General features: G+C 42.6%; 1 protein-coding gene across 3 annotated transcripts in view; it reads left to right on the top strand.

Moving 5' to 3' along the window:
* LOC144901803 (receptor tyrosine-protein kinase erbB-4-like) overlaps positions 1–12,265 on the top strand; it is a 152,630-nt gene that overhangs the window by 92,611 nt on the left and 47,754 nt on the right. The window lies entirely within an intron of this gene.

Below are 12,265 nucleotides of genomic sequence, written 5' to 3'. Positions count from 1 at the left end.
TGAGATCACAAACGAGGGCTAGAAAAACAACGTGTCCAGGCGCTGGCTATGGTGGAGGCCGCTTTGAGCTACTGTGATACAGCCAAATGTATAGGGCTGCACCCCCACGATTAGAAACCTGCATGAACGCCACAACATGACAGGCTGAGTGGACGATAGACTGCGTCGTCGTTACTTCGGGTTGCAACACCTGCGGGACCCCAGGTGTTCCCCAGGTGCAACGAATGCATCATCATTATTTCCTCTTTTGTATTGAATACGCACGGAAGCCGTGAGGCACATACAACTACTAGTAAAACAGCATGGAAGTTCTCACACAAGCAGCAGCGATGCAGTTTCTATATTTAACCCCCCCCCCCCCCCCCCCCGCAACGTTTAAATGGTATGTTTGGAAACACTACGGATTTGCAAAGAACAGTGGAAAGCTGGACAAAACGTCCGTCATTTGAAAAGAATGCCGCATTAAGAAGCCGTCCAACGGCAGCACGACAACATGCAGACCCCCTTAAAAAGGGGACACCACAAAACGGACAAGTCTACCGCCACCCCCCGTCTCGGTCCTGGTCGGACACCGGGGAAGAACCAAGCAAATCAGGTCAGAACAAGTGGATCTTCCGCTGCTTTCCAAATTGTCCTGGAGCTATTTGTCCGTCCCCGTAACAAGTGTCCCTTAGAACAGCAGAGCAGTTGGCTTCCTCCTGAATTTGGAAACAATTTTAAAAGGGTAAAAAAGTTGTTTTCCACTTTCTGCTCCTCACTACTGTATTAGCCTACCTGTTTCATTCATATTAGCAGTATGTTTAGCAGACAGGAATATAAACAAACATTGATTCCACTGTAAAGTTACACTTTAACTTTGTGGTTGCTGTACTGTATTTTTTACAGCAGTAATTATTGTTTAATTGTTTTACTCCACCATTGAACCACTGCTATTGGAATTGCATAGCTGATGTGAAAGTAGGGAGGAAAGTTGTTTTTGAAAAGTTGTTGCTGTTTTAAGATGGCAAAAAGAATGACCAAGAAGTGGTGCATAGTAAAAAAAAAGACAAACAGCACTTTAAGTGAATTTACGAGGGTGGGATTGAACTCGGGTCTCCTAGCTGTGTGGTCTGCGCAATAACCACACGTCCACCGTGCAGCCGTGACTTGTATCAATTAAGGAAAATAAATTGCAAGATTAATGAAATAAATTATGTAGCAGCCCTAAACAAACATATCAAATTAGAACATGATCTTTGAGATTTGGGTGTGAAATGGGATTATTGGTGTTGAATTTGAAATACTACAGAAATACTCAAAGCTACAGATTGGGAGGAACCTTGTTAGACACGATTGCTTTTGTTCATTTCTACACAACATCCTTGGAAGTAAACATACCCATCCTAAAAAATACGGACTGACACATGAGAGTCCATGGACTGGGAGATGCACGCAAACAAACCTCTGCCGATCACAACAAGGGCACTACACTGAAGATAATGTAGCACATCAAATATTTCAATGAGTCAATGGAGGTTCTTGGAACTCAAGCCTCCACTGTCAGTTGTTTCCCTCTGAATTACAAATGTTTTTTCCTCATTTAGAAGTCATCACAATTTCCTGCGTGTGTTTGACTTATGCATATTTAATAGGCCCTTTTAATTCAGGCACAAAATGAGGACTCGGTGTTTGAGGCCACGTCACTGCTACCAAATTACTTTTGTGTGTTGTTGTATGAAAGGACCAAATATCTGTGAAAACCGTATTTTCCTTTTAATTACATTTCTGTTTACGCACTCAGAAGCAGGCTTCTCACGCCGAGTGTTTTCATGTATGTGTACTACGTGCACACACAGACTGTATTTGCAAACGGTAGCTTTTTTCGACTTTTATTTTAGGTCATACTCTTGGAATCAGCTCATCTTGGCCATTTAGGAGACGCAGTGACCTTCTCACCCTTGTCGGAATAGTGCAACATTATGCTTTATTACAGCTTTAAAACGGATCTTTTCAGTGTGCGGCCACGCTGCCATTTTATCCAGCAGTTCATTTACCCTTTATGGCTTTAAATGAGGCACTCATAGAACGAGCGGCGGCGGGTCAACACAGCATCCGGCTTAGCGTGAGTCAGGATGGTGTGTCTGGCGTCCCGGTGTCATCGTTGCCAGCAGTCGCGGAAAGCAGAGCAAGCTGTCGATGGAGAAGAGCTGGCGGAGGGACAACTGTCACATGCTTTCTGAAGAGAAGCATTTGGCGGAGGTTCACTGCATCCTCCATCCTGTTGGACGCCACACTTTGCTTACAAGATCATAGACAAATGTCAGCGGTTGAATTCATCTTGGAAGTTACATACTGAATTGAGCGGGTGGACCAAACAGGAAGTGAGTCTTTGGTGTCATCCTTGAGCATGCAAAAAAAAAAAAGATGCAATGATGTTTGTGAAGTGAATGCACCTCACTACGAGGTGAGCGCCATGTTTAGGGTTGACTTTTTTCCGGCCAAAAAGGAAGGACATCAAGGACACACCTGCAGATGTCTGCTGGGGGAGCGCTTATTGCGTTGTGTTGCGTGGGGCCATTCCGCCCACTAGTGATGTGCGATACCACTGATTTAGTTTCTGATACTGAGTTGAAAAAGGACCGTAATTTGGGTCGAAACCTGTGATTGCGTGGCGATGGCAGGTCCCACAACTAAACCAGTTGAGAACTACACATCTAGACCGTTTGCCCTTATCATTCTAGAATCAATCAAATCATTGGCAACTAACTGATACTCAATACATTTTTTATTGAGTGAGATTGCTAAATCACGCCACATAGACTCACGGGGGGGTTATGCAAATGTCTCAGTTCTTTTATTATTCTGGGCAGCTTAATAACCAACAGTACCTGCTGGCTGTCGCCTGCATGTCACCATCGCTTTTTGGTGCATGGATGATTGTTTCTGTCCTACTGCCAGTGTATCAGCAGCATTTGGATTGTCAAGTTTCTGGCTTGGATTTAGTACTGTCTGCCAACTCGACCAATGAGACAATGTCTACTGATTAGCGGGCTAACTCCAACGGCACCCGCAATTACTACATCTCTCAGCTGCTCAATCGGCAGTTCCCTCCACTCGTAAGACAGCTCGGACTTCTACATAGAATCTCCCGTAAAAGGTGTTAGAATAATGGTCTATTAAATGCTACGTGTCTTCTCGTCCCGATGTCAGGGCTGGAAGATGTGACTTTGATCTTCACACAAGACTCTAGGCTCTCATTTGTGAGGTGGGAGCAATATTTGGACTTGCATAAGTATTTTGAACCAAAGATGGACAGGACTCCAGATGCATACCTTTTGATGTTTTGACTCTGGAGGCTAGACTGCATGGAGGAGAAGTGAGGGAGTGTACCGTTCTGTACTGTACATCTCTGGCACAGACTGTCATCTCACGCTCAAACTCCAGAGCATCCTCCGGCAACCGCAGGGCTGTGCTTCCCGCTCCCTGGAGATTTGTATTCAGTTTGTTTAAATGGCTTGTCATATCTGCGATGGAAACACTTTTCCAGACCATTGAGGTCCCACATTTGATACCTCTGCTTCCAAACAAGGCACATCTCCTCCTGACAGCCACTGAGCTCTGCTGCACAGGACTGGAGTTCTCAATTGATATCAACTCACATCCAGTTGCAACTCACTTTTATTTAAATCCTTTAAGTCATGTTAAAGTTATTTCTTTTATTACGTTATTATGTATTATGTAAAGTGGATTTAGGAAGGCATTTCATCAAGGAAATGAGGAAGGACATTATAACTGAATGTAAATAATGCATAAATTAAAATTACATTTGTGAAAAAAATGCAAAACCATAAAATCAGATATTTCACTTGTACCAAAAAGGATGGTAACATTTTCTTAGCCATTAGCCATGTTTACATGAGGAGTTTTTCTCTTTCCGAATGGAATCTTTCTGAATGACCTTTCCGTAAACAATGGTATACATGGAATGGAATATTCCCATCTCTTCTCCACATGCACCGCTATAATCAAACCGAATAGTCAATGGGGCATGCGCAGTAAATCATAAACATCAACATCACGTGATACCGACTTCCCCGAGTTTTTCTTTCACTTGTTGGAATAACTCCGTATTGCCAGTTTTTCATTCGTCCAGTCTTGAAATTAGTTTGGATTAAAAAAAAAAAACTTTCTGCAGGAGTCCAGTACCGATTGCTCACCTCCATTTTTAAAACTCAAATCAAATTCAATCTTGCTAATATTTTATAATTAAACTCGGGACATGTTTTATATAGATATATATTTTCTTTTTTAATGAAACTGGACTTGTGAATAAAGTATAGAAGTGTTTAGATTCTGTTCCTCAGGTGGCGGTAATGCACACGAAAGCTTGCCAACCGCCAATAAACAACAGAAGAAGAAAAACACGACGAAGAAGAACGCACCCTGACAACTTTTTGTTTGAGCGGGTACAAGATACCTCAATCAGATTGGGGAAAGGAATATTCCATCTCTGCGAATCCGATTATATGTTCATTCGGATTGGCACTTTTCTTTCGGAATGAGGTGTATACAAAGGTTACATTCTTTCCGTTTGAGCAAATAAACCAAATGCAATTGGAATATTTGGGTCCATGTATATGTGGCTACTGATAAGATATTACATATTTTAAAATAGTTTTTAAAATAGTTTAGACGCACATTTTTGATCACCCAATGGATCCGTAACCCCCTTTTGGGTCCCGACCCACCAGTTGAGAACCACCGCACTAGGAGACCTGAATATGACTTAAACACCCGTTTGCAATGAGTTTGTTCACTTATCTTCAGACCCAGGTTCATCACTCCCACCCATTCAGAGGGAAATGTTTGAGAGCATGGTGCTTCTTGGTGGAAGATGCAGTGAAACGTCGATCAGCTCTCCATCCGGCGACTTTTGAAGTGAATTCATTGTCATTCTACATTAGATTTTTGGGTTATTTGCTGATTTCCTGCCACAAATCAAGCACCGTTGGCAGTGAAGGCAAAGGAATCCATCCATGCAGAATTAAACACTCCATTTGCTTGCCGTGGGAGTTGCACACTCAAGAAGGTGGATGAGAGGCATACAGCATGACGATGCTGTATGCTGTATAATAACCTTATGCTAAACATTTGACCTGAAGCTCTAATGGACATGAGCAAATTAACAAAATAATGTATGATTATAATGAATAATGCTAAAATATCCCATGATCTAGACCGACTTTAGGGCAAATTGGCTGGAACATGTGGTGGCGATGTTCTTCCAGCAGGAATAGAACAATATTCCCTTCTTGTGCCCAATGCAACATCTCACTTCCAGCATGCATGGCCTCAACAGGACATCCAAGGAGTGAACAAATGTCCAGCAAATCTGCCAAAACTCTCCACATTTTGTCCCTGACTTTGTTTGGCAGCAAGATGGAGGCTTCGAGCCACAATAGGTCATTTGAATGCTGCATGTCAGAGAGTTGTTGCTGCCTTCTGTATTAGTGTCAATGGAGATAAGAACAATGTGCTTAACTGCTTTTAGGGTAGGGGAGCTCCGAACTTACTTACTTTAAAACACCGATTCTCTCTGTCGGTCAGCCCCGCCCCCGGTGCCGCATCCAGAACAAACATGTTGAGTAGCTCTTGGCCATGGATTATTGTTATTGGCAGCATGAAGTCTTGATCAGAACATCTCTTTTTAAAAGTCATGACAGATTGTGTCTCATGAACAGTGTGGATCAAGGCCTCTGTTGGTGTTTTTAAGAGCAAGCTGAAAATCTGGCAGTGTCTGATATTTACCTTTGTCAATACTTCTGTACTCGTCTATGAGTGAAGGACTTGGACCTTGAACCCTCATAGCTGAAAAGCTCATAGGTACTTCCAACCAGCTCTGCCATGTTCTATGTAACTGATGGAGTTGAATAGCTCCGGAGAACATCACTACAGCCTGAAATAACTTCTGTTCTGTGGGCCGTGGTGGTCCTCAGAAAGTCGTACAAATACCGGAAATTATGTTTCAAACTGTGCAGTACAAACCCGTATTGCAGAAGCTGAATTTTATCTTCCAGGACAAAGTCGCTTCACTGCAGCACATGAAGGACATCAAATATTTCATTTTTAATGATTATTGATTAAAAATCACACATGAAGTGAGGTCAACACCTCCAGTTTTTGTCTTTTATGAACATACCTAACATCAGCATACACACAGCATGTTAAATGTGCACACATCAATTGCATAAAACATTGCTAGTAAAAAGGGGTTAGCTTGTACCCAATGTGGGCTACTGTGTGAGGGAGAGAATCCAGTGCTGGAGCACATCAATAATGGATCTTGTGTCATCATTAAGGCGCCAATAATTAGAATTCAAACAAACCTTGTGGCTTCAAACACTGCTTTGCTACCACAGAAAATGTTGCAAATTGCAAGGCAAGTAAAAGCATCTGTGTATTTAAGGTTTTTTGTGTTTTTTGCAGAGTTGAATAATATGTAAATAATAAGTGTTCCATTAAAAACATTCTTAAAATCACTCTGCATAATAAAGTCATGCTCGTCTTCAACTGAGGCTGCCACCTGCAGTAAATGTAATCAAATTAGCCCCAATGATCTGCCGCCTGTTGTAGTTTCCATTCTCCCCAGATAAGGGGACGCTGCAGAGCACATTTATTAAAAGCATGTTGACATTCATTGGCATGCACGTCATGCTGATTTATCGTTCCCACTTCCCTTTTTTTCACTGCTTTATTTCCAATTTCCTCTTTTTGTTTGCTCTTGAGTCCTTTTGAATCAAGATCGTGTGTTCCGCATCAATAGGGCTTCGCACTCAAATTTTTTGAGGAGGTGATGTGAGATCAAGGTTCAACTATGCTGTGCCTGTTGAAGGAGAACAAAATGATAACAATACTATTATAATAATAACAATAACACGCTGCGCCGCGTCCATGAGCTTGTCTGTTTGATGTCTATTTTATTGTATTATGGTAGCTTTATTTCAACAGTGTGATTCTCACAGACAGGTTATGTGCCCATGAAGTATGCGATTTTATTCTGTCCCTTCAACAAGAAGCTCTGTGAGAAAGAGGAAATGGAAGAAATGCAAGGTAACAGTTAATCTCCCTCGCTCTGGAGCTCCATGCAAGATCTCACCACGTGGTAGGGTAAGGATGATCCTCAAAAAGGTGAAGGATCAGCCCAGAATTACACGGGATCACAAGGAATCTGGGACCGCAGTCAACAAGAAAATCATTGTCAGGGTAAAACAAATCCATCTAATACAACAAAAAAATAAAAACGGAAGATGTAAACAGTCATTAGTAACACATTGCGCCTTTTTGGATTTCGGACACATCTTCTGAAGCCCTTCTGAAGTTTGCCAAGGAACACCTGAACATTTCACACATGGTTTGAGACAATGTGATATGGTCAGGTGACACCAACATGAAAGGGATTGCCATGAAGTTGTACGACATCCCCATCAGCAGGATAGCAAATCAGTAGTGGCTTAACTCCAGCCACTCCCTCGTTGCACGAGACCCCCCCCCCCTATCAGTCAGTGTTTCCGCCAAATGGAGCAGTTAAGAAGTATTGAGGACTGATTGATTGGCAGTTGACTGTATTGCTAGCCTCCATGATGCTCTTTAGCAAGACAATGTTCAACAGAACTTTGATTTCAACCTCAAATGAAGTTTCTAGATCTCTCTCGACTGTCCTTACCAAATTATTCCTAGGTGCTTATAATATCTCCTCCGGTCCCCAGCGGAGGATCCCCACTCATTGATCAACCTCTATCGCTTGTTACCGTAATTAGTATTCAGCTGCAGGGATCTCTTTGGCTGTTTTTTTTTTTGTGTGGCGCCTGCTGATTGGAGGGCTGCTGCTTGATTTCCATGCAGAGAAGTGGAGACAGAAGAGTGCTTATTCGGCCGCCTTAAGTGCGACGTCCCCAGTTCCATTTTCCTTCATTATTGAATTTGCCAGCTTCTCGTTTTGCCCTGATTGCATTCAGTGTCACCTCTGAGTTGGAAAAAATGTATCTGCTCAGCAATGAAGAGTTTAGAGGCCGAGTATGATTGTTTCTGTCTAATCATGAATAGTGCCGTCGCCTGAGGGGTTCCTTAAGGTTGGAAAGACAAACTGGGTGCAAGGGAAGATGCAGCAAAGGTGGGCGGCAAAGAGTAGTGAGAGTGATGGCAGGGATTTGTTTAATGTCCGCTGAAGCTTTGGCGTTTACAGAAAGTGTCATTTCAGGCCTCCTACATGGCCTCCTCAGTGAACAAGCATTTTTCATACGAATTCATGGCAAAAACAATATAATTGGAGACTGGAAAATGTAATCAGGGGGTTTAAAACACAATTACCAGGGAGGAAGTGTCGGTGGCTGGTTGTGTGGAGGTGTTGGGGGGGGTCTACGGTGAAAGGGACCACCCCCGCGCTGTCTGCGCCTCGCCGCTCCTCTCCCATTTGTCACTGAGCACAATATCTCTTTGCTGGCAGAGCTAATAATGCAGAAGTGGAGAAATGGGACTCCGGAGATGCACCTCTGCGTCACTGTGAAGATCAGATAAGTTCTTCTCGAGTCTCGGCTCGCAAGGATGGTGACATTTATAAAAACACACAACGCTCAGTTGAAATTGTGTAGATGCAGGAGCATGACACTTCACTCGGTCCCGGTCAGTCAGTTCTCAGCCCATTTTGCTGATGCTTCACTTTTGATGTGGTTTTTGTATTAGCGACTAGCGCCTTATATCTGCTGTCAAAGGAATGATTCATAAGATATGAAAGGTTGGACTTTTGGTTTGGGCTTTTTCTCTTTTCCACCACCATTTCCTGTTCGGAGCTTTTCAATTTGTCTTTTGCACCATATACTACACCTTTACCTTTGTTTGGGGGGCTGTGTTATCTAGTACAGCTGGGGGTGCAGCTTCTTTCCTCTTCATTGCTTTTGCTATTATTCCATATTCTCGACTGGACTCGTGTTCTTCCGTGATACCATCCTGATCGATACCTGTAAGCTTTACATTCCTAGCTTCTCTAATTATGGTTTCCTTTGTTGGGTACCTTGCTGCTCACTACCTTCCATGGGGAATATATGCTAGCCCGAGCAGTGCAGCCTCGCCGTTATTTTATGTATGTTATATATATCTATGTATTAAGAGCTCAAAATGACTTGAATGTGTCAATCAAACTGAAAGTCCAACACTAGTGTCTTTAATAGGAGTAGAATATTTGAATCCCACTTGAGCAATGGGGGGTTGCGCTCACAGACATCACCTCATTTAAGGTCAATTTATTTTTCAGCGTGGTTTCCCGCATGCTTAAATGTAGTAAATTGTACATCTGAAGGTTTTTTCTTCAAGAAAATATTCCGTTTTGATATTACTATTTCAAAAAGTTGTAGCTTGAAAATGTTTCGAGATGAAGACATACTGGTAATGAGAAACAAATCATCAGTATGATGATAGTGATATGAGTAAATTCACTCTTCTAATGTGCATGTTATGATATTTGTTTATTGTTGTTTATTGTGTTGTTGTTTATTGTTTATTTACACACATGCACAGGCATTATTAAGCAGTGTTGTTGATGTTCAGAGTGTCCGTGAATGCATCTTGTGTTCTTGTAAGGAGAATGAGAAGGAAAGGATGAAGGAACTGGGGATGTGTAGGTTGGAGATACAAACACTATACAGTGTTGGAATTGTAAAGCCGAGAGTGTTCCGGTCAGAATGAATTTAAAAAACAGTGTCAGGCTCCGTGGGACTGTGAGGACGCTCCACTTTGCTCCACTGTGCTATGACTCCAGACTCGTCGGACCATTAATTACACTGAAAAAGTTAAATAAATGAGTTCCCGCCATAAACTAATAATTTTTGACAGTCCTAGTGAAATTGAATGTGGATTAGAATAAAATGTTACAAGGTACACAAGTGAAACAAGGTAAGAAGCTGCTCCATTACAACAATAATCAACAGTTCCTATGTGGCTGTGTAGGAATCAAAGCCAGTTGACCACTCGGTAATAAAGTTGTGTCTAATATTGTGGTGGATTTGTGTGCTTCATGTCCAGCCTTTACATGCAGCAGTACAAGTTTTACCGCCCAATTATAAAGACATTTACCCAAAATGGCACATCCGTCTTCATTTGGAATTCAAAAGATTGCACATTTGCAGAAAAACATGAAATACAGTGTGCTCTTCCATCTGGAGTGAAAAGCGATACCGTGGCCGTTCCAGCTGTATGTGGAATGAAGGAGCTTTTTAGAAGAGACAGCAACTGAACGCTGTATCACTCATAGAGTTTGCTTGTTGCCTCACGTGTGTAAGATCCAAAGTGAACACCCAAGTGTTAAATGCCAGCTGTTGACTGCGTGATCAGTCCACGCTGCACCGTCCTCAAGCCCTGAGTCATGATGGGAGAATGATGGATGGGTGCCAGTTGGTTCATGGCAGGGCTTGAGGCGCTGTGTTTCTATTGAATGATTGACCCATTTGATGCATTCTATTCTGCCGCAATAAAATGCCCTCCTCCAAGCTAAATGCCACATCCCCCCACCCCCCAGGCGGTGTCTGGTCCTCCCTGAAGAGAAAGTCTCCTAAAATGAATGCAATTTGTTTGGTTTCCCTGCACTTATTACCTTCAGTCACATCAGCTGTGCGTGTGCAAGCTTGTAAACAAAGGCTATTTTTTAAAAGTTTGAGCTGTATTACCATTTTGTGATGGCGCTGTTAGTGACTGAAGGAGCAAGATTGCGAATACAAGCAGTCAAAATGGCCTCTGGGGTGCTTCCCTGGTGAGGTGTTCCGCGACCTGCCAGGGGAAGGCTACAGGGTAGACCTCGGACAGGCTGGACGGATTATGTCTCACTGGAAGGATTATGTCTCCCAGCTGGCCTGGGAAGGCCTCTGTGTCCCCCCGTGGAACTGGAAGAGGTAGCCAGACACCAAGAACTTTGAGCTTTCTTCCTGACACTGCTGCCCTCACCGGATAAATTGAAGAAAATGGATGGATGGGTTCCCCCGACATTTCCTGGATGGGAAAGAAGGATTTTTGTGTATTATTCATTCGAGAAACTCCTCATTGTTTGTATTAAATTACAAGGTTCTCCTGAAGACGATCCCAGAACTTGCTTGTAGACTAAGTGATTAATTGCCATTTAGGAGGTCAACCCTCAGTTTATTTCTCATGCTCAGCAGTCAAATACATAGAGTAGCTTTGCTTTGTAGGCCCCATCCAACCAAACCCTACCAAAGCCTTTTGATGTCAAAAAGGAAAGTTATTATCAATGGAATTTTTTCTTCACAAACACATTTGTATGAAGTAGAATGTGTATTTCCAAGCAATTGTACATTGTACATGGGCTGGTTTGTCAGGACAAAGAAGTGTAAAAAGTGATCAACCCCTCTTCTTGCTCAGCAAGTCGCCTCATCAGCAGGACACACCCTCGTAATCTTCCACAGATAGTCCTACACCTCTCTAAGAAAGTATTCCAGCTCACGCCCAACAAGACAATACAGAGAAAGGACCAATCACGATCAGATCTTTATTCATCGGTGTAATTGGGGCAAGGCAAATATGTGGGACAAGTGGCTAGCAGCACTGATGAAGGCTCATCAGCAGGCTCCCTGCAGAGCATCATGGCAACGGGCTGCTGCCGGCGCCATCATCGCCCACAAACGGCTCTTTGCTTCGCTGAATGACAGTCAAATGAGCATAATCACCTACTGATAGCGGTAAAGGAGGCTATTATTACTTTCTTAATATTCTCAGATTTTTGGAAAGCAGTCCATACAACCGTAGACACACGTTGCATCACCACTTTGTATGTTTTATCCTCTTGTTTTGCTTGAGAAAATAATGCCTCACTGGATTATAATTATATCTATGTGCTGAAAGATGTAAATGGAGCAGCAGGCTGTGAACACGTTACTTGGTCTCCCCTGATGTATTAGGACTTTTCAGGTGTTTAATTGCTTATATGTTTTCCTCTCAGTTGTTTATTTAAACTACTGTAGCAAAAAACAAACTTTAAATGTGCGGATTGTGATGTAGACCATTTAGGGAACCCACCACATGAAGCTGAGAATGCAGGGGTTTCTTCTCAATCGTATACTCTATCCACATTTAGAAACCCTTTTTTGGACTTTTAGTTTTGGACTTTTAGTTGTGGCCCATCCAATTTTTTCACCACTACTCAGGCGGAATCTTACTGCTTTGCAGAAATTTGGGCTGTTGGTCAGGCAAACAACATTTTATATCCTCAACATATCAGGTGATGATC

The sequence above is a fragment of the Doryrhamphus excisus genome, linkage group LG15 (assembly GCF_037039965.1).
Source record: "Doryrhamphus excisus strain RoL-2023G ecotype Guam linkage group LG15, RoL_Dexc_Guam_v1.1, whole genome shotgun sequence".
Lineage (NCBI taxonomy): Eukaryota > Metazoa > Chordata > Actinopteri > Syngnathiformes > Syngnathidae > Doryrhamphus > Doryrhamphus excisus.
The sequence above is the reverse complement of the archived record's forward strand: the minus strand, read 5'-3'. Positions and strand labels throughout refer to the sequence as shown.